Source organism: Marmota marmota, unplaced genomic scaffold (assembly GCF_001458135.2).
Source record: "Marmota marmota marmota unplaced genomic scaffold, marMar, whole genome shotgun sequence".
NCBI lineage: Eukaryota > Metazoa > Chordata > Mammalia > Rodentia > Sciuridae > Marmota > Marmota marmota.
In genome coordinates, this window is record NW_026000082.1 from 19,872,807 (window position 1) to 19,897,179 (window position 24,373).

Consider the following 24,373-nt stretch of genomic DNA (forward strand, 5'->3'; position numbering starts at 1 on the left):
AAATCCACGTTCTCTGCCCAAATCCACCTCCACTGGGCTTCTATCTCTCAAAAAATACTCTGAATCCCGTGAGAACTCAAGGGGAACTCAGGCAGCAGGATACGCCCTATTCCCAGCAGGAATAATCTTAAACCTTAAACCTGGAACCTAAACCGGGAACGCCCTAATCCGCCTTGGTCCTTGAGCAAGGTCACCTACATTCAATGTCACTGCAACATGGGGTACGCTGGCAAGGAAATTGTCATACCTACTTGGCTAATGGCTCCCAGCATGAAGTGACACAGGGAAGGGGGGAGAAGTGATATAAAGATGTATTATAGATTTGATTATCCTTTGGTATCAAGTAGCACCTGACTGCTCAGTCTCCCTGAAGAGCAGTGAGAATATTCTCAGGCTCTTGTCTCCCACTTAACAAAATTCATAATTAAGAGAAGTTTTTCTAATGAAGTATATCCCTCTCTAATTTTAACCATTATTGATTTTACAGTTTGGGTTGTAGGGTTTGGTTGTAGGGTCAAAGGAATTTCTTTTGCCACTCTGCATTGCCTACAACTTAAGAACTTTAAATTCCTTGTGTGTATAGTGTGTGTATGTGTTTCCTCAATTACCAGGTGGAAAAAAGGGCCTGACCTTGTTATAATCTATGTAGTTCTTAATGGTTGGATATATAAGTAAAAACAAGATTGTAATATATACATAAGAAAATATTTTTTCTTCAGCATCATATTCTTTATTTCTTCCCTATTATTTCTTGTATTGATTATTCCTTATTTTATGCATAGGTTTTGGGAACAAAAGGAACCATTATGTAGCAAAGTAGCCAGTGTTAAGTTATCATAAATGATATTTGTTCTCTTTCCTCTTGTCTTTAGTCCCTGAACCCTTAACCATTCTCCCTTCTTTCTTCTGAGTTCCCTTCCTGAAAAATTCAGGAACATTCAGTACATTCCTGGGAAAACGAGAGAAAAGGAACAGAGGAGAAGGGAGAATGGCAAGAGCCTGATTTCAAGAGAGTATTAGAGCTCATCTGGAACAATGGCCTAGTATAGATGTAAACTTAACTGGAATAAGAAGAGTATCCACATGGAGTCTGAAAGAGTTGAAGATGACTTTTGCATAGAGGTGTGGGGGGGCCACAAAGGCATGGAGTATTAGAATTCAAGTGGAGTGAGCAGGGCATGTCAGGAGGTAGCAACAGTGGGTGTAGGCTCTGAGGAGAGAGAGGAGAGTGTTCTTAAGGAAGGGGGTTGTGGTAGCAATGGAAAATAGATTACTTTCTAGTATTGATCAACTAAGTACAGTACTAAAAGCCAACAAAAGCCAGGCTTCTCACTATCAGAAGAGTGCTAAAATATAGACAGGGAGATAAGCTAGAATGAACCTTGAGATACTGGATTGTAATTGGAGATACCTATGTTAACTTGTGGGGTGTGTGTGTGTGTGTGTGTGTGTGTGTATTTTTTAAGGTATATGTATATATATACACATACACACACACACACGCACACACACACACACACATATACATATATATAAAATTTTGTTCTCAGAGGACCTGGGAGCAGTGCTGTCCCAATGGTAGTAAGCATACCTAATGTTCAGATCTTGGTTTTAAGTGCTTTTGTCCACTAAAAGAATGGGAGCTCCTTGGAAAGCTGGCTCAATCTAGGAGTTGAGGTAGAGAAAGCCCTGAATATGTTCTAGTGTCACAAAGCATGGAAGTTCTTAAAGAATCATGACAGTATGTCACAAGATCACAAAAATTAGCTTGTGGGGGGTTCCCACTGGCCAAATATGGGACAAATTGAGCACCAAATTATGATAGTAATGGATATAATCCAGTTAATAAAGAGAAACTCATGTGGTCATTATGTTATTTATAAGAAATGACTAATTTGAAAATTCCATGTGTATATTTGTATAATGTGAATATAGCTTTCCATGAGATATTTTAACTATAAGTGGAAAAAGAGTAACATGTTATAATAGGAAAGCCTGGCAAACACTACTGTCAGATAAGCAAAATTAACCTTACCAGTAATAGGCCAAATTCTAATTGTATGCCATTTGATAGGATACAATAAGAATATAGCACCACTTCTATGATATTTCTGTTAAAGATGCATAACTTGTATCTAATCCTGATGAAATAATAGACAACATAACTTGTATCTAATCCTGATGAAATAATAGACAACATTTTTCAAAAAACTGGCCTCTAGTCTTTAAAAGTATTGGTTATAAAAGTCAAGGAAAGCTGGGCATGGTGGCACATGCCTGTAATCCCGTCAACTTGGGAGGCTGAGGCAGGAGGATTGCAAGTTCAAAGCCAGCCTCAGCAAAAGTGAGATGCTAAGCAGCTCAGTGAGACCCTATCTCTAAGTAAAATACAAAATAGGGCTGGGAGTGTGGTTCAGTGGTTGAGTGCCCCTGAGTTCATTCCCTGATACCAAAAAAAAAAAAAAAAAANGGTTATGTAGGAGAATGTCCTTATTTGCTTTGTTTTTTAGTTGTTTGTTTTGTGGTGCTAGGGATTGAACCCAGGGCCTTGGCATATGCTAGACAAGCTCTATATCACTGATCTCTGTCCCCAGCCCAAGAATATCCTCATTTGAAGGAAATATACAAAAACTATAGGGTGATGAAGCAGCATGTTGATAAACTTATTCCCAAATGATACATAAACAAAATTATTGGAGGGCTGGATTTGTGGCTCAGTGGTAGAGTGCTTGCTTCGCACATGTGAGGCGCTGAATTCAATTCTCAGCGCCACATAAAAATAAACAAAATAAAAGTATTGTGCTCATCTATAGCAAAAAATAAATAAATAAATAAATAAATAAACAAAAAATTATTGGAGCTGTACTTGGCAACATTTCTTCAAGTTTATGATTGAAAATAAAAATAAATAAATATAATATTTAATCTTTAATTAATTACCATTACTTCTTTTGCTTTGAGTTATTTTAGAGAATGTTTTCTTTAGCTAACATTTCAAATCTGTAGTTATTTGAATAAAATTCATTTTTGAATGTTTTAGTTTTATTTCATGTTCATTTTAAAGGTTAAGTAATCAGCAGTACAAATGTATACTTCTTAGTTTCATTTTAAATAATATTTGGTTATTCAAATTACAGGATAAAATTTTGAAGGTTTTTTAAAACAGTGACTCTTGCCTTTGTTACTTATAGTGTTCTAATTCTTAAAGCTTTGTAAATATTGGCATTTAATTTACTTTTATTTACACAAAAATGGCAAAAACAATATTAAAGATTAACACACAGTACTATGTGTCAGGCACTGTGCTACTTATTTAATAAGTTTTAATTTATTTAATCCTCATTCTTTTGGGGTATGTAGTGTTAATTCTCCGAGTTTTACAGATGAGGAAATTAGGCCCAGATTTAAAAAAAACAAACAAAACTTGTCCAAGTTCATATAGCTAGTTAAGTGGGAAAACTGAGTTAGAACCCTGGTGTTACCGATCTGCTGTGGGTTCTGTAACTCAAGTGGGATAGAAATCACAAATAGGCAAAGTGCAGCTCCTTCATTGTTAGCAGCTTTAAATACCAGACTCTCTGTTCTTAGTGTTAGCAGTTCTCCCCACTTAACCTTAGCAGCTGAAACCAGCAGCTACTGGGAATTCTTTGGAACTCTTAAAATATCCAGAGCCAGCAGCTCTCCATCATTCCCTGCCATTTCTCTGTCTGCTAGGCCCCTCAGTGTTACCATCCTTGGCTGCTGGCTGATTTCAGTGCCAAGAGCCTTTCACATTACCAGCTCTTAGCGCAACCATTTCAAGATAGGAATCATGAATAGGCTAAATAAAACTCTCTGAAAGAGGCTTTAATTAGGACTTACACCGCAATTTAAAAGGAAGCAGTACACAAACTGTTTCAATAAGGTTGAGGGGAAGGCTGCTTATATAGACCAAAAAAAGGCAGGCTCAGTAATACTTATAATATCCTGTGGCTTACTGCAGTCTTTCTGCTTAGTTTTGGGGAAGAGAGGAGATCCTCACAGACCAGAGTGGGGATATCTGGCTGCAGAGGAGGTGGAGTAATCTGAGATGGTTGCCATGATCCAAAGTGCCACAGCCAAAGCAAATCTTTTAGTGGGGGAGGTGATTGGGACAGCCATGACAATCAAATATAGAAGAAAGAAAAATTTTTAAAGTGCCTCTTGGGGAACATAAGGCTCTTCTTTCTGTCTCACAGGAGGTCTGGTTCCTGTGTCTAAGGTCTTAAACACTATGCTACATTTAGTTTTGCATAGTGAAAAATAAATGAACAAATTTTATTTATTTATTTATTTATTTATTTATTTTCGGTGGACACAACAACTTTATTGGTATGTGGTGCTGAGGATCGAACCTGGGCCACATGCATGCCAGGCCAGCACGCTACCGCTTGAGCCACATCCCCAGCCCATGAACAATTTTAAGTACTAAAAAATGTTTGAGAAAGGCAAAAAAAATCAGTTAAAGGAAAAAATTATATAGTGAAATTGTTTCCTTTCCTGTCTGTAAATAAAAAAACTTCAGACAGGCTTTGTATATAGCTTTATCATCTTAAGAACATCCATTCATTCTTATTTTCTCTTATATCAATCACATCTTTAACGCACAGACATTTGTGACTGGCTAGCAGTACTATACCAGAAAAATAACTCTGTAGTTGAGCTCAATATATTCACTTCATATATTGTGAATTTATTAAGCATTTGTGTATTAAATATTAAGCATATTATTAAGCATTTATAGACCTTTTTTCTGTAGTACAAGATGGTTTAATTTGGTGATGGTTATACATTTTAACAGAAAGAAAGAATTTACTTTGTGGTATAGATAGAAAAACCAAACAGATACTTTTATAAATGGGGAAATTTTATAATAAATGGGCTGATTTTATTCACTTTTATTTGTCTTTATGGTCCTCCCATAGAAGTTTTAGATACTCTTAGCTTACTTTCTGAATTTGGTAAAAAGCAGTCAGTTTTAACAAGGGAAGAAAAGAAGTGCAATGTTTGAAAGTTTTACCCAAGACTGGTTTATAAAATTTGCTATGATGGTTATAATCTAACCATGTGGTTTGTTTAATAACTATTGTAAACTCTGTGATCTTAGCGATCCTGGTAAGGTTATGAGGACATGCTGTAAGAGAGGTTTGCAGCAATTTTTAATAGCTCCTTTTATGGGAGGATATTTTTTCCTGAAAGAGTTCAGCTGCAGAAGATTATGTATCTAAAGTTCTTGTTAAAATATAAAGTTCTGTTTTGATATTAGCAGTTTCTTATTTGTGTAGTTTATTTGCTGCAGAACTATCAATTATAGTTAGACCATGCTCAATGATTAGAGTTCAAACTAGCCCCCAAACAGAATTTTTAAGCTGTTTTTTTTGGGAGTTGGGGGGTTGTTTGTTTTTTGTTTTTGATACTGGGGATTCAACTCAGGGTTACTCTGCCAGTGAGCTACATTCCCAACCCTTTAATTTTTTTTTTTTTTTAATTTAAAACAAGGTCTCACTAAGTTTCTGAGGCTGGCCTCAAACTTTCAGTCCTCCTATCTTAGCCTCCCAAGTAGCTGGGATTACAGCCAGAATCATATTTGTTTATTTTTAAAACTATGAGCCACATTTTGGCTCTAGCAATGAATGGATCATCTTTCCTTTATTTTGATCATTATATTTGAGTTCATACATGAATATGTTCTTTTTTTAAAAAAATATTTTTAGTTTTTGACGGACCTTTTATTTTATTATTTATTTATTTGTATGCAGTGCTGAGACTTGAACCCAGTGCCTCATACATACTAGGCAAGCACTCTGCCACTGAGTCACAACCCCAGCCCCATGAATATGTTCTTATAAGTAGATTTTCCCCTGCAGTTTGGAATTGTTTTGAAGGTGTCAAAACAAATGTTTAGGCCTAAAAATTAGGCTCAGTATCAGTTTTAATTTTTTGTTGGACACATGCTATTGGAGGTAACAAATTCAGTTGACTTTCTGACCTTATAACAAAGAAATACCATAAACTAATTTTTTTTGACATCAAATTAATTTTGGGGGCAGGTCTTAATTGCTGTGGTTAGTGCCAGATCTTGTTGAAAAGACAACATAAGAATGTATGTGGCATTTTATTAACTTTTTAAAGAAAATGTAATTTTGGGGAACCGAAAACGTATAGGCAGGAACATGGGCTAATCTGGAAGCCAACACAGGGTAGTTGATGCACTGGCAAAATTTTTCAGTAAGTAACAACACAGTTAATTGAATAAATCTTTATGTTGAAATTTCTTAGTTTTACATTTAAAATGTATTTTTTTCCTCTCAAAAAGTGTAACATTTAAAGTAGATATGAAAAATATATGTGATTTCTAAAATTAAAAAATTAAAAAATTTCTGTATTGTTATAAATGTAATTATTTTTCAATAAGCATGTGAAAGAATGTAAATTCAGTACTATGCTGAATATTGGTAATTATTCAATCATTTTAAAGTTGATAAGAAGTCATTTCGGGGCCACCATTTTTTTTTTTTTGGAGTGTATAACATGCCTTTCTAAAATTAAAACTATTTTTAAATTTATGTAGATACTTGTTCTTAGGACCTTAATGTTTAATTCTTGAATGTGATTTGGTTTGTTTTTGAGCGAGACAGGAGGGAATATGATTAATTCCATGACTGTTATGGATTAGAAAATAATTATTTTTTAAAATAGCTTTATTATTTTTTAATTACTCATTTTAAAAACTCAGAGGAAAAAGGTAAAAATCTAGACATTCTTTGCAGATTCCAAACAGCTTTCTTAGTATATGGGTGCAGTGATTCATGCATACAGTGTTATATAAATAGGCTCATATAGTGTTTTTTGTAACCTTTAAAATGCTTTTGTAGAACCTTTACCTTTAAAAGGAAATAAAATAGCCATGTACACACACACACTCACACACACAAACATACATATGCATACATACAGATGTTGCTCAGTTTTAATATTTTTCCATCTTACAGCCATCATGTTACTGTTGAGTTTTTTTTTTTTTAATTAGGAAGCTATCTCATAACTGGTAATGTTTACATGCATAATATAGTTTTGGTTTTGGTTTTGCAGTGCTGGGAATTGAACCCAGGATCTCATGCATGCACTTAGGCAAGCACTCTACTACTGAGTTATATCTCCTATCCCTCTTACAGATTTCAGTACAGTTTATATGCTTTGTTAAGAGAGCATTGCAATACTAACAGTAAACTTGTCTTACATGAGTGGTGCTGAGGACAAGGGACAGATAATGAAACCAATGTTGGAGGTGCAGAATCTTCTTAGCAGCTCTGTTTTCTGAGCATCCTAAGCGTGCACCAAAGATAGTTTAGTAATAAATGATTTTTGAGTGATGCCAACACAAATTTTTTTTTAAAAAGCATCACATAATGGTCACACTCCACTTTTTTTTTTTTTTGCAGAAGATTTGGTATAAAATTTGTGTCAATTATGTGGTGAAACAGGTAAGCAAAGTAGTGGCAATAGTTAAAAATGGGAGGAGATGGATCAGTGAGATAATATCAGGGCAATGCTTCCCAATACTTTTCCCTTTAGTGGAGCACTGCAGATTTACTTAATAGAAAAATTTAAGTCTTACAAATAAAATGTATTTATTAGTAATCATAGTTCCAGAAAATTTATTTGTAAAATTTATTTATTCTATAGGAATAGGGTAAATAGTGCAACCCTCATTGAGTTGATGGGATTCTAGTTTATTGTAAAAAGAAAGAAAAAGGAAATACTAGTGTTGTGGTTAGTGTTTGCAACTTTAACTGTTTAAAGGGAATGTGCACAATTCTTTTTGTCACCCCAGTGTTGGGCCTTGTGTATGCTAGGCAAGTATTCCACCACTAAGCTGTGTACCCACACCCCAAATTAAATGCAAGTGAAAAAAACAAATAGCAAAGAGAGAATAAGCCATCCAGAAGTTTGAAAGACCATAATATGCTTTAAATGAAGAGAATTCATATTTTCAAATCAGTGCTTTATATCAGTCTCAAAATTTTTGTCTCAGGACCCCTTTGCATTGTTAAAAATGACTGAGGACCCCCAAGGAGCATCGGTTTATATAACACATATCTATTGATATTTAATGTATTAGAAATTAAAACTTATATGAAAAGTACATCTCTTCAAAAAAATGACATTTAAGCTAGATCTGAAGGATGTCTATCAGTGATTTCCAGTTGGTTTAAAAAATGAATGGTTATCATATTCTCAGTTACCTCTCCAGATTAGAAAATATGAAGCCATACCTAGTCACTGAAAATTAAAAAACAAAAACAAAAAACTTTTCTACCATGCTTTAAGAACAACAATAGTAAATAACTAATGTTTAGTGGGCACTTACTATATGCTAAATACGGACTTTATAAACTTTATTAAACTTATGCTAAATAAGGACTTTATCATTTGTTCTATTCTGGAGTGATATACAATTTATAATATTATCTACACTTTACAAATGAAAGAACTGATATCTAGGAGAATTAACTTGACTACTTAAGAGGACAGAATTTTGATATAGAACCTGATTTTTTTTTTTTGGCAGTACTTGGGATTGAATCCAGGGCTGCTTTATCACTGAGCTATACCCCCAGACTTTTTATTTTTATTTTTAAATTTTGAGACAGTGTCTCACTAAGCTACTTGAAATTTTGAGGCTGGCCTTGAAATTTTGACCCTCCTGCCTCAGCCTCCCAAGTTGCTTGGAATACTGGTGTATGCTACCTACCATGCTCAGCAGAACCTGAAAATTTTTTTATAACAACAAATAAACATAGGAACAAAAAAAACAACAAAAAAGTTCTGTGTGTTTAATGTATACTTGTTATTATAACTTATACTAACTTTTTTCATGTGAGCCATATCCATTTACTATAAAATTAAAATATACTAACTTATGTTTTATAGTAAATTTTTAGTATAACTTACTTAAAATATTACTAACAAGCTAAAGTTGTCACCCTAAAAATGCTGTTGGGTTAAAATTTATTGTTATTTTTGTTGTATTGGCGATTTAAGCCAGGGGCAATCTTATTACTGAGCTACACCCCCAACTTCACCCCTAGTCTTTTTTTTCCCCCCTCAGTCCCAGGGATTGAACACAGGTCCTTAGAGATGCTAGGCAAGTGCTCTACCACTGAGCATACACTACCATCCCCTTTTAAAAATTTTATCTTGAGTAGAGCCTCTTGTGTTGTCAAGCTGGTCTCAAACTTGTGACTCTCCTGCCTCAGCTTCCAGAGTTGCTGAGATTATATGTATGCCACAGGTGCTAAAATATTTTTCATATGACTTTCTCATGTAAGAGATGAAATGCAACTAATTCTAGTATACACAGGATTCAGTACAATTGTTTGTGCAATAACAAGTCACTAAAATTTTCCAGATGCAATGGCAGATAACTCTTAGCACAACATAATATGAATTCTACACATTTTTATTTTTAATTTAGCCTCCAGCTGAATTTCATTAGATTTGACTACATTTAGGTTTAGCCTTATTTTGTATATGCTACTGAAGTATAATAAAAGAAAGACATTAATCTCTTCCCATGAGCCCTAATTTTTTGCGGGGGAGGTACTGGGGATTGAACTCAGGGGCATTCGACCACTGAGCTACATCCCTAGCGCTATGTTGTATTTTATTTAGAGACAGTCTCACTGAGATGCTTAGCACCATGCTTTTCCTGAGGCTGGCCTTGAACTTGTAATCCTCCTGTCTCAGCCTCCCAAGCCACTGGGATTATAGGCATGCTCCACCGAGCCCAGCAAGCCCTAATTTTTTATGGTCTTTTATCTCAGTGATTTGTACTATTGTGAAAATTCAGAATTTTATAGTTTTGCAGACCTAATAATTAAAGTTCAGTTATTTCAGGTGGAAACTGCATGAGGTCATGTGTTCAATTCCCAGTACCACCATCAAAAAAAAAAAAAAAAAAGGTCTCAGACATATATTATTATTAGGAATATAAAATAATATAACCTTTCTGGAAAATGATCTGAACATATACTTACTTTATGACCCAGGAATTTTACTTCTAAATATTTACCCAAGTTAAATAAAGTTTATTTTAACAACATCAACAAAATTGTTGATAGTAACAAAATTATGTACAAAATTGTTCATAGTAACTTTGCTCATACTAGCTCCAAATTGGAACAGCCTAGTTGTACTTGAACAAGAGAATTGTTAAATAATCCAGTATGTTCATACAATGAACTACTACTGTTCATTAATTAAAAGGCACAAACTACAACTACAGATGTACACAGCATGAATATGTCTTGAAAAAAATGCTGAATGGAAAAAGCTCTACTCAAAAGAATATGTATTTTTTAATTTTATTATATGAAGTTCTAGAATAAGCAAAATTTTAATCAGTGGTTTTAAAAAAATCAAAACAATGATTGTCTCTGGAGGAGACTGTTTGACTGGTAAGGACATGAGGGAAATTTCTGGTGTAATGGTAAGGTTCTTTATCTTGTTATTAATTACATTTTTGTATCAATCATTAGAAATATGTAGAAGTACAACTGATTTTTTATATTGAATATTGTAAACTTCCTAAATGAACATTTTTATTACCTCTTATAGTTTTGTGTGGATTTCTTAGGATTTTCTGTATGTAAGATTATGTTATCTGTGAATAGAGATAGTTGTTTTACTTCATTCCAATTTGGTACTTATTATTTCTTTTATTTGCCTAATTAGTCTTTCTCAATCACCTTGCCTCCTGTTCCTAGTCTACCCAACCTTGTATAATTAACTGCCTTCTGGATATCTTTTGAACCCATCAAACTTGGTATATCTAAGACTGAACTTATGTTTTCCACCCAAGTCTTTCTCCTCTAAAGTCTCCTTTGTTGGAAGTAACATCACATTCAGATAATTGTTTAGCAAGAAAACTAAGAATCAGCCAGGCGTGACGGCATATACCTATAATCCAGAGACCTGGGAGTCTGAGGCAGGAGGATCACAAATGCAAGGTTAGTCTCATTATATCTAACACATCACTAAGTTCTTATGGTTTTGCTTCTTAATTATCTCTTAAATCATTCTAAAACTTGTCCTCTCTGCCACCACAACCCTTGCCAAACTTTCATCATCTCTTGTCAGGATTATTACACTTGCCTAACAGGTTCCCCCAGAAACCACTCTTGACTTTCTGTTATATGTTCTTCACCTTTCTGTCAGTATGATTCTTCTGAAAAGACAAATGTAACCATGCCATTACCTTACTTAAAACCTTTGAATGGCTTCCTGTTCAAGTTAAGCATGACTTGACCCTGTGGCTCTTTGTATAAAAATCAAAATATGGTATGCAAGGCTCTGTAGGATACTACCTCCCCAGACATAGTTACCCAGGCCTTCTTTTACTTCTTGAATAGATACCTATTGAAGTATAAAAGGACAGGGATCATATACCAATATATATCCAATATATATGGTAGGTACCAATAAATCTTAATTGAATAAATACAAATTCCATATTACTGGGTGTAGTGGCACATACTTGTAATCAGGAGGCTGAGAAAGGAAGATGACAAGTTTAAGGTTAGCCTGGGAAGCTAAGGAAGATCCTGTCTCAAAATAAAAAATTAGAAGGGCTGGTAGAGTGCCCCTGGATTCATTACACAGTTACATACACACACACACACACACACACACACAAACAAAAACAAAAACAAAAACAAAAAAACAGACAAACAAAAAAACCAACCGAAACCAAAACAAGAAGAAATCAAATTATATGCCAAGATGGATGCAGATAACATTAATTCTCTGGATTGTGGTGATGGTTTCATGGATGTATATCTAAACTTACATCCAATTTAACACATCAAAATTTAACAAGTCATATGCTTTATATTAATACAATTTATTGCATCTCATTTTTTCTAAATAAAGCTTCTAAACAAAAAACTGTGTTCCTTTTTATAGTCTTGAGACATCCTTTGTGTCTGAAATCTTTCACCCTTCGTTGTTCAAATAATTTGTATTTATCCTTCAGTCTTTGCTTAAATGTATTTCTTCAGTGTCTGGCTTGGACTCTCCCTTACTGTCTTCCTAGGTCAGGTTTCCCTCTCCTAAACATTTATTATAATTATGAATAATTACATAGTGTTTAATATTTTCTCTTATTGTAGAGTCTAAATGAAGATATAAATCTTGCCATTCTTATTTATTAATGTGTCATTGGAATACATTATAGGCATTCAATATTTGTTGACTATGTTAACAAATGAATTGTGTATTCATTTTTACTTATTGTGCAAATATCTGTTGAGCCATACCATAGGCCAGGTACTATATTAGGTTTAGATTTGGATCAATGAATAAAACAGGCTTTTATATTTGTTCCATGGAACTTAAAGTTAGGACCCAGACAACATCACAGTCAGATGGTGATAAATGCTATGGAGGAAAATAAAGTAAGGAAATGGTGTAATAATGTTGAGATATGTGGAGAATTTGTCTCATTGCTCATATTGACCTATGGGCATTAGAATCTGGGTGGAATCTGGGCATTGAGGAATGACCTGGGAGCACTGAACTCTTTGGAGTTAAGTGGGCATAAAAGGCATTATGAGGGTCTGAAGGTGATTAAGGAACCTGTGCAAGTTGAGCAAGGGGAGGGAGGATCAGGGATCTTGCCAGTATCACACAGAATCCTGGGTTCCTTTTTTTTATTCCAGAAATGGTGGTATTTAGGTGATCTTATTAATGTTCATAAAGAGGTCTGGTTCTTACCTTGATAGTTGCTGATAGATTACTAAGTACTCATTATGGGCCCAATTCTATGGGACAAACAAAAATCTATCTGGATTTAGTCTCTCCTTTCCCTAAAGTAACACAATCTTGTTGACAAGACAAAGTGTAGAAAAATAATTATAATATAAAACAGAATGTAATTGTAGAAATATAAAGGTACTAAAGGATCGAAGAAGGCAAGAATGATTGCAAAGGATTGAGGGTATGTTAGCAGAAATGGGAGCTGGACGGTGGTAGAAGAAGGATAAGATTTCAGTAAACAAAAATGTATGCATTCTAAGCAAGCAGATACTTCTATTTAGATGTCTTTCTTCAGTGCAAAATCATCATGCCTAAAGACAGATATTTTCCAAACTCAGATCTTTCTCCTACTTTTTCCTTTTCGTAACCATTCTCCCTAATGTTTAGACTGTAAACCTTTTAACCACTTTTGTATCTCTCTCCCTCTAAAATAATAACAGCTGCAATGAGTACCATTTATTATAGATTAATTGCAATGATTCAGACACTGTGCTAGATGTTTTACACACATTATCATGCAACTAGTATGATCTGCTTCATAACACTTAGAGTAAAAATATAGTCCATTTCTTATTTCTCTAATTTAGATTAAAACCAACCCCAGTCCCTAGATGCTGTATTTAGCAGACAGATGAATGTTATCCCTTCCCACATGTTGTCTAAAATACAGGCATTTCCCTTTCCCCTGCAGTTGTCTGAAAACTTTAGAGAGTTTATTCATTCTAAACATAATGTATATCTGATTTCCACTAGTCAGCAGGGAAGAATTTTGGTGACTTTCAGTTTGTTACTACTGTTTTTTGTTGCCAGATGGTTCAGAGTCAAAACACTTGTCTCAGCTGTCTGGTGCTGCTGGTCCCCAGGCAGCAATATTTAACTCGTTCAGCTTTTGGTAAAGACCAGTAAGGTCTTTTCAAGTGAGGATGACTTCATGGACAACTCACTTTCTCAGTGCTCCAGTTGACCCAGGGTATTTCTCTTTGTACACTTATTAGTTTCTGGTCACTTCAGGCACACAATTTAGTCCACTCTTTTATGAGGTCCTGCTGTCACAGAAGAGTTGTGCCTAGCTGAGTTTGGGTTTCTTTTTATTTTGCAGACCCTACAATTAGTGTCTTCCTATGAGATTCTCTCAAGGATTAAGCTATTTTTTTTTTCTGCCTTCCAATGCAAAAAACTTGTTGTGTTGTTCCCCTGGTTTACCTTGGTTTGCTTAAGCCAGTTAATCATCCCTGTTAACTAGGGAGGGAGGGGTCTAAGGTGTGTTATTTATTCTAGAGCCTTAAAAATTTTTGCTAGTCCCTGTTGACTAAACAGGAACTTTTTCCTGTCTTCACATTTATATAAAAAATAAAACTACTTAAATGACTGTTTTTAGGACCAAGGTCAGTTTCCCTCTCTTAAAAAAATATATCACCTAAAGTTTTTGAACTGATGGGCATAAGATCTTTTGGGCTGTTGGTAAGATTACAGATTATTGGGCTCACAACTCCAGAGATTCTGATTGATTAGATCCAGGATGAAACCTAAAGATCATATGTTTTTTAAAATGCCCAGTAATTCTCAAACAGATATTCTGCAGATCACCATTGTTAAGTATGAAGAGGATCTATCACTTCTTTGTGCTTTATTTTACTACAACACCAAATTATTTGTTCCTGATCCTCTCTCCTTCTTCTGTCCCCTCCTTAAAGCTTTTCTTATGCCCTGTCACATTCATGTTTTTGTGTATCTCTTTGGATACTGTGCTTACTTCTTTCCTTGTGTGTGTGTGTGTGTGTGTGTTGAGAGAAAGAGTGAACTCACTTCATCCTTTAAAACTGTACATATGTTGCCTTGTCTGTGATTCTTCCAGGTAGAAAAAAAAAAGACTTTAAAAAATTTTACCACTTTTCATATATTGTAATTACCACTCTATATTATATTGATTTATACTAATGTAAGAGTTTGGGTTCTTACTCTGGAAAATAAGGTAGAGCCTAAAGTAAGTGATGCTTAATTTGAGACATGGAATTTAAGTAAGAATGAGCCAGGTTAAGAGGTATAGAGAAAGCATATCAGGTAGAGAATATTGAATTATATAGAGAATGTAGTTCTAGGGGTGAGAGTTAACATGTTTGAGACTAAAAGAAGTTTAATAAAGTTAAGGGAGTTTAGCTAGGATCCTATCAAAGAAGTCCTACTAGGGAGTCTTAAACCAATTAGAATGCTAACTCTGAAGTTTGGAGAAGGAATTAGAATTATGCTTAGAGTAGAGGCCAGGAGAATGGGTTTCAAAAACTATAGTTTTTAGAAAAGATGCCCTTCAATATATGAATGGATTAAAAATGTGGCATATATACACAGTGGAATATTACTTAGCAACAAAAGAGAATAAAATCATGGCATTTGCAGGTAAATAGATGGCGTTGGAGAAGATAATGCTAAGTGAAGTTAGCCAATCCCAAAAAAACAAATGCCAAATGTTTTCTCTGATATAAGGTGACTGACTCATAGTGGGGTAGGGAGGGGGAGCATGGTAGGAATAGAGGAACTCTAGATAGGGCAGAGGGGCGGGAGGGGAAGGGAGGAGGCAGGGGGTTAGCAATAATGGTGGAATGTGATGGATATCATTATCCAAAGTACATGTATGAAGACATGAATTGGTGTGAACATACTTTATATACAAACAGATATGAAAAATTGTGCTCTACATGTGTAATAAGATCTGTAATGCATTCTGCTATCATATATTTAAAAAATAAAATCAATTAAAAAAAGAGAAAAGAATGTTGAGTGCTCCCTTCATTAGAACATATACTAAAATTGGAAACATACAGGGAGACTAGCATGGCCCCTGTGCATGGACAACACACACATTTATTAGTATTTCATTAAAAAATAAAAAGTAAATATTGATTTGGGATACTTGGTACCCATTAAGCATATATAGGAAGTAGTCAACATGACTTATTAAGTATGAGGCAGTAGTTGGAACAAGGATGATTGCCAGATTTCCGGCCTTATGGTAATGCCATTTACCAAGACGAGGGGGCTGGAGAAAGAACAAATGTATTTGGATAATTAGGGGTTATGTTAGATGGAAAAAATGTTGAATTCAGTCTTCAACATGTTGAATTTGAAATGTATGTGAAACATCCAAGTGTAGATAACAAGTGGAGTTTGAAGAAAGAGGAAGAGGTTTGATGTAGCTGTTGCTGAAAAAGAAGACCAAGCTGATGAAGAAAATATAATAAGAACGTCTGATAATATTGTGGGCCCAAATAAAACTTGTGAACCTGAATTCTCAGTAGCATTAGTTAGTCTCATTGTATGGTTTTTGTTTAGCAGTGCTTTCTAGTTTAAGTGCCAACATAGAGAACACAGATAGTTCTAGAATTAAGGTTTTGCCAGGTGGTTTTCAAATGAAGAATTGAGTAACAGATTTTAGACAAGAGAGTATTTAAAATAATGAACCACAGAATCTAAGCTGGATGATGGTGATTTTATTTATCAATATTTTAAAAATGATTACTATAGACTAGGTACCCAAGAGAGCAGTGAAGAATAGAGAAAATGAAGGGACTAATGACTGGAAGTTCAAGTGATATAACATCTATAATGGGATAATTGAGTGAACACTGAAAAAGAAAAGGCATTAGTAGATGATGGGATATGAGACTTAGTGATTTTGGAGGTGGAACAGTTTGGGGTGATGCTGAGATCTAAAATGTGGACAAGCAGAGGTCTTTTTATTTCTCAGACAGTCTCAGTTTCTGGCACTATCCTTTAGTCCCAGGTTGTTAAAGCTTTTGTCCATAGAACACTCTTAAAAAAAACTCTTGGGGAAAAAAAAAAAAGCTTGGCCAAGAAAGTATGTAGCTAAAATGAAGTATGGGATAAAACTTCTGGAAATATGAACATGGGAAAAGTTTAGAGGCAGGTTGTGTGGATAAAGACAATCAGCATAATGGCATGGACACGGATGGAGTGGAGAGATGGGGTCAGTGGATAATGCCAACAATTATCTGTGACCTTGGATAAGTTGCTATGAAATAATAACAACAGTAGTAACTATTTCACTTGGAACAGGCATAAAGTAAATATAGATAAATTCTATTTTAACTTTGTTTTGAAATAATTCAAACATACAGCAAAATTGTAAAAAAAGTATAGGGATGACACCACTGAATATGAGGATATTGAAGCAACTAGACCTCTAATATCTTGTTTTCAGAAATGGTATAAACCACTTTGGGAAAAGATCTGGTGGTTTTTTTTATCAAACTACACATACAACCTACTTATGATCCAGCACTTCTACTTGTAAATTTTTACCAAGATAATGAACACATGTTCATTAAGAAAACATGTATATTAGCGGACAACTGAAAATATTGTCAGCAGAATAAAATATCAACAGAGGAGTAGCTAAAAAACTGATATATTTATGCAGTGAATTAATAATCCATAATAAAATATATTTATCAGTAGTCGGATGTATATGTGTGTGTGTGTATGAACAGAGATACATGTATGTGCTTTTATGTCCCATTTCATTCTTGCACAGAATAGCATACTTTATATACTCGTTTGCAGTTTGCTTTTTTCACTTCACTATATAGCCGAGAAATCACTCCATATCAGTTGAGGGTTTTTGTTTAACTGCTACATAGTACCTCATTAAGTATATATACAATAATATAGTGTTGTTCAACCAGTTTCCTGAATGAATATTTATAGAGTTTCCAGTACTTTCAAACAACAAATAACCTTGCATGTGAGTATTTTGGCATTATTGCAGGATAAATTCATATAAATGGGATTGCAGGGCCAAAGGATAAAACTGCATATGTAGCTGTTTAGTCAGCTTTTTCACTGCTGTGATTGAAAGACTTGACAAAAACACTTTTAGAGGAGGAAAAGTTTATTTGACTGATGTTCGTGGTTTCACAGTCTCAGCCAATAGACAGCCAGCTTCACTGCTCTGAGCCTGAGGTAAAGCAGAACATCAAGACATAAGGGTGTAGAGGAAGAAAGTAGCTCAGGACATGTCAAATAGAAAACAGAAAGAGAGCTCCACTTACGGGGACAAAATATATACCCCAGTGGGCTGGGGTTGTGGCTCAGTAGTAGAGCACTTGCCTACCATGTGTGAGGCACTGGGTTCAATTCTCAGCACAACATATAAATAAATAAAATTAAGGTCCATCAACAACTAAAAAAAAATTTAAAAAAAATATATACCCCAAAGACTTAACCCCAGTGAACTGCCTCCTCCAGTCACACCCTACCTGCCTAGAGTTACAACACCCAGTTAATCTATTCAAGTGGATAAATATATTGGTTAGGCTAAGGCTCTCATAACCCAATCATTTCACCACTAAACTTTCTTGTATGTTGTCTCATACATGAGCTTTTGGGTGACACATCTTATCTAAACCATTGCAGTAGCTTTATTAGACATTGCCAGATTTCCCTCTAAGTGGATTAGGCTAGTTTTCATTTCCAGCAGCAACAAATCAGAGTGCTTATTTCTGCATGGTCTCATCAAGAGAATAAAGTTGTTGTATTTTAAAGTTTATGCCAATCTAATGGGCAAGAAATAGTAACTAAGAATAATTTTAATTTGTATTTTTCTTATTCTGAGTGAAGTTGAACATCTTTTTGTATGTTTAAGGACCATTAAAAATTGAATATATTGGGCTGAAGATGTAGCATTGAGTCAGGGATATAACTGTTTGAGAACTTGCTGTGTGTGTGTGCAAGGCCCTGGGTCCAATACCCAGTAGCACACACAGGCAAAAAGCAAAACAAAACAAAAAAAACCCTGATAACATTTTAAATCTTTTTTAAAAAAATAAATTGGTCATATCCTTTCCCATTTTTTTCTCTCAACATTTTAAAGAACTCAGTTATTAAGAGGACCTTCAGTTTTTGTTGTTTTCCCTCTTGATTTTTATAAGTCCTTTAGCAGTTGTCATTTGTCTTTTAACTTTGTGGTGTTTGGGGTCATGCAAATTTTTTTCTTTTCATTTTTTGTAGTCATAGTTAATAATCTTTTCTCTAATTTTTCTGGACTTTGGAACATAGCTAGAAAACTTCTCCTGCAACAGATTATGGAAAAACCTGCTCATTTTTCTTCTAGTACTTGTGTAATTTAACTTTTTTACATTTAGATCTCTCATTCATATTAAGTCTGTGTGTATGGTATGAAGAGTAGAGCTAATTTTATCTTTTTTACCAATGCTATCCCGTTTTCCCATCATCATTTATTTAAAAATCAATCTTTTCCCTTGCATTTGAAATACCACCTTTTTCATACACTGAATTTCCAAATTGAGTCACACATATGTGTATATATTTCCACAAAATCTTATTGTTATATATATTCATTCTTATTTTTGTCCACTTAACCTATCTTTTACTGATAGTGGTATGTCAAAACTTCCTGTTATTAGTGGTTTCTATCAGTCGTTATTTTACCTCCTTGTTTCTGCTTTATATGGATGATTTTTGTCTTATTGATGTATAGATATGAAGAGCTGTTACATAATCACTTTTAATTTTGTCTTTTAGCAATATAAAATATTCTTTGTTTCATTTTTTTGGCCTAATTCTTCTGTTTGATATCAGGAATACTTTCTTATCGTTTTCATTTGTCAGATATATCTTTTTTCTTTCTTTCTTTTTTAATCCTTTATGCCTTTCTAAATCTCCAATTTAGGTGTAACTCTTGTATGCAACAGAGTTAAATTTAACTTATGAGTCAACTGAAAACATTTTTTTTCAGTAAGTGAGTTAATAAGCCTATTCCATTTATTAATGTATTTAACATGACTAGTCTAAATGCTGTTGTATTAATTTGTGTTTTCATTGCTAACTGTATTTCCTGGGTGGGTCTTTCCTCCCATGCCTTTGTTATTCTTTTTAAATTTATTTTGATATATGGGAAGGTCTGTTTTTGTTTTTTTGTTCTAGTGGTTTTATGTTTATACCTTATATCATGCCCACAATCGTTTTTTTAAAACTTAACCTTTTGCTACATGGTTTGTCACTTTTAAATGATATCCTTTGAATTTCCTATTACTTTTACCATAGTTAATGATCTTATTTTACTTTCCACTCTCTCCTTCTAGAATATATAACATTACATCTAACTTTAAGTCCTAAGTTAGAAAATTTACAACCACCTTTCTTTTGTTTTTTATTGAGATGAAATTCACATAACACAATTGTTTTGAAGTATGCAATGCAGTGGCATTTGGTGCTTTCACAATATTATGTATATACCACCTAGCTCTAGTTTCAAAACTTTTTCATCACTTCAGTAAAATACCCCATTCCCATTAACTTTTATTCACCATTTGCCTCTTTACTCATCCCCTGGCAATCTCTAAACTGCTTTCTGTCTCTTTTCTGAATATTTTATATGAAAGGAATCATACTATATTTCATGTTTTGTGTTTGACTTAAATTCTTAGTTTAATTTTTTTAAATTTTTTTTTTAGTTGTTGATGGACCTTTATTTTATTTATTTGTTTATATGTGATGCTGAAAATCAAACCCAGTGCATCACACATGCTAGGCAAGTGCTCCACCACTAAGCCACAACACCCATCCCAGCTAAACTATTTTATATTTCCACCAACTGTGTACAGGGTTCCTGTTTCTTTACAACCCCACCAAAACTTATTACTTTCTGTTGGTTATAATAAAACAGCCATCTGAGTGTGAAATGTTATCTCATTGTGGTTTTGATTTTCACTTTCTTAATTATTGAGGATATTAAATATTTTTTTTCATGTGCTTATTGGCCATTTGTATTTCATCTTTTTTTTTCTTTTCTCAGTACCAGGGACTGAACCCAAGGCCTCATACATGCTAGGCAAATACTGTACCACTGAGCTACGTTCCCATTCCTTTTTATTTTATTTTGAGATAGGATCTTGCTAATTTCAGGCTGACCTGGAGTTTGGGATCCTCTTGCCTCAGCCTACTGAGGAACTAGAATTATAGGCATATAATTATAGGCATTGTACCTGGCTGTAATTTCTTCTTTGTAGCAACTTTTCAATGGTAATCTTAATGTTATTAGATAATTAACCTTTTTATATCTTTATTTATTTGTTTTATGTGGTGCTGAGGATCAAACCCACTGCCTCACAGATGCTAAGCAAGTGCTCTATCACTGAGCTACAATCCCAGCTCCTACTTTTTAAAAACATGGTTTATAGGGGCAAATGAATAAAGTATTGTTTTATAAAGAATACAATAAATGTGAAATAGGTTTATCATAAAGATACATTTTTTAATTTAAAGAAATATTTAGCTTTCTTTGTATTCTGTACTACCATATGGGTACCATAGGTGATGAGCCTTTTGTAAATAATAAAAGCAAAACTCAACTCTCATATTATTGTTATGTACGTCTTTTCATACTTAAATCCTTGATTTAACTTAGTTCCCTTATGCGTTTTGTTAAGAAGTTTTTTAATTTTTATTTTTTTTAGTTATAGATGGACACAATATCTTTATTTTTGTTTGTTTATTTATTTATTAATTATGTGGTGCTTAGGATCGAACCCAGGGCCTCACACGTGCAAGGCAAGCACTCTACCACTGAGCTACCCCAGCTCCAAGGAAGTTTTTTAAAGGCTGTTTTCAGTCTGGATAGTATAGATAGTGCTGTTTAACACATGTGCCAATATGTAAAATTACTTTCACCTATAAATTATAATTTAACAATGGTATAATGTTTATATATGCCTTACATGAGCATAGCAATTCCACAAAGATCTATGCTAAGTTGTATATTCAATTGATTACATTTATCATTAAGCCTCATAAAGTCTATTAGTTTTCAGTTGGTATTTATAGGTTATTTTACTGTTTGTAAAAATCATTAGGTTTTGTTGCTATTGTCCCCCCTTAAGCAGCTGTGATCTTGTACTATGTTCATAAAAATTAAAGGAAGAAAAAAATGGTATAAATGTTATAGGTCAAGTGCTATAAGGAAAAATATCTGTATTTGGTATATTATAAAAGAGTTCAATGTCTACCTTTGAGAAATGAGGGACTACTGAATATTAGCTAACCAAGGGAGGCTATCGCTGTGTAAAGCTTTGCTCCTTTTAGAGAACTTCATGATGCTCTAGAATATGCAGTTACAATGCTTTGGATCTCACAAAAGCCTGAATACATCTTTGATTGGTTATATATTAAAGGAAATAGCCCACAGCATGGTGCCAGACAAGTGTAGAGCCCAACCAATTTGATCCTTAAGCAGAGAGAAGAATTCTATTCATCATTGAGAGGTTAAATTGTAAAATGTGTAATTATTTCAGCCTAAATTGGTTTACAGCTATTTTTTTTTCAATAAAACTTCTCTTCAAATTGTGAGGCAAGAAGACAGTTTTCATTTTGATGACCTTTCTTGCATTGTGTTTTTCTTTAAGTCCTCCCATTCTACCCTGTGGCCTACTCTGTTTACTGTTCAAGTCTGAATCATAATGTGCATCTGGAGCAATCCTGAATCATGTGACTGACTGAAGTGTCTCTTGTCATTTATTAGACACTCTTTGAATGTCTAATTTTGACATAGTATTTTGTTATATCATGAAGAAACTTGTTCCTGCTCTTGGTGGCTTTTGGGTTTCCTGCATACGTAACGTTTTCTCTCTCTCTTTTTATCTATACAAATATATATTTTTTTGTTTTAAATTACAAAATGGAACAAAGAATGACAGCCACATTGGGCCTTGACAGGGATCCTTTCACTTGAAGGACCACTTCTATAATGAATGATTTTTTTATTCAAGTGAATATTCATATATTTCTCTGACTCTAATTTGTATGAAATGACAGCTTGCAAACCATTTTGTTTGATTACAATTCCTTTACCTTCATTATCTTTTATGTCTATTTAAACTCTGGACTTGCCATATCCATCTTGACCCTCCCCCACATCTCTCTGTTTGTATTTTCTTTCATTGCAATTTTCCTCTTTTCTCTTCTGCGGGTATTCACAGATTGTTTTTGGAGTTCATTAAAAAGGGAGTGTGTTGTCTGGGTAGAAAATTACATTTGCATGCTTGAGAAGGGCCTAAAGGTTTTTTTGTGTGTGTGGGGTTTGGCAAGGATCCTGCTCATTGGGGAAGGGGAGCGAGGAGATGAGAAAAAGGAGGCATAAGATGGGATTTTTTAGAAAGGAAAAAAGAGATGTTGAGATGATTTCTCCTATTCCTATTTTTCCTTTCTACATTATATATGTCAGATTTTTTCTTGCGTGTGTAAACCACTTGACTAACAATGAAATAAATTAGAGGCCTTTCTTAGAACTGTTTTTGAATTCACAATTGAGTTCTACAAAGCAGAAACCTTTCCTACATGGTAATTGTACATTTACAAGTGAAACTGGCAAGTTGCTGTATATAAATATGTGTATATACACATTCACACACACACACACACACACACAAATACACTTTGTGGTAATTGAAAGAGGTTTTGTAGTAAAGTTTTTTTTTTAGTATTAATATGACACTTTATCTAAACTGCTATCTACAAGAAGTTTGGACATGTTTTGAATTAGGATTTCCAACTTTAACTATTTAAATTTTGGGGTATGGGATGTAACTCAGTGGTAAAACACTTGCCTGGTGCGTGTGAGACTCTGGGTTCAGTCCCCAGCACTGCCAAAAAAAAAAATTAAAGTTTTTAGGCATAATTTTATGCCTTTTTGAAGTTGAAAATGTTGATAATAATCTTTTATTAAAGATGATGACATTGGGCTGGGGATGTGGCTCAAGCGGTAGTGCACTCGCCTGGCATGTGTGCGGCCCGGGTTCGATCCTCAGCACCACATACAAACAAAGATGTTGTGTCTGCCGATAACTAAAAAATAATATTAAAATTCTCTCTCTCTCTCTTTCTCTCTTTAAAAAAAAGATGATGACATTTATTATCAAGAAAATGTCATTTGTGACCCTTAGAACATGAGGGAAACGTAGAACATTTATAATAATAGGACTATATTTCTCAGCAGTAAAACCTTCAAAGAATCCAGGTAGGCTTATAGTTAATACCACAAATGTGGTGATGTAGAAGGTTAGGAGTGGGCAGGAAATTATAAGTTACTTTGACTGTGCTATAAAGGTATTAAGAGAAAAGTTGGTTTATCCTAGAGCTGGCCAATGGAAGTAAGGAGTTTTTTTTTTTTTTTTTTAAAGTCTAACATTACATATTCATCAAAATGGCGATATTACCAAAAGTTCTCTATAGGTTCAATGCAATGCAATGCCAATCAAAATCCCAACGGCATTTCTTGTAGAAATAGATAAAGCAATCATGAAATTCATATGGAAAAATAAAAGACCCAGAATAGCAAAAGCAATTCTAAGCAGGAAGTGTGAATCAGGAGGTATAGCAATACCAGATTTCAAACTGTACTACAGAGCAATAGTAACAAAAACAGCATGGTACTGGTACCAAAACAGGTGGGTGGACCAATGGTACAGAATAGAGGACACAGAAACCAATCCACAAAATTACAACT

At 34.1% G+C, this 24,373-nt stretch overlaps 1 protein-coding gene and 1 non-coding gene across 2 annotated transcripts in view; both read left to right on the forward strand.

Annotated features, from left to right (window-relative positions):
• Zswim5 (zinc finger SWIM-type containing 5) overlaps positions 1-24,373 on the forward strand; it is a 189,010-nt gene that overhangs the window by 28,393 nt on the left and 136,244 nt on the right. The gene's annotated exons all lie outside the window — the stretch shown is intronic.
• LOC125610471 lies at positions 15,613-15,718 on the forward strand. Its single transcript, XR_007340487.1, has one exon. It is a non-coding gene; the product is annotated as a U6 spliceosomal RNA (small nuclear RNA).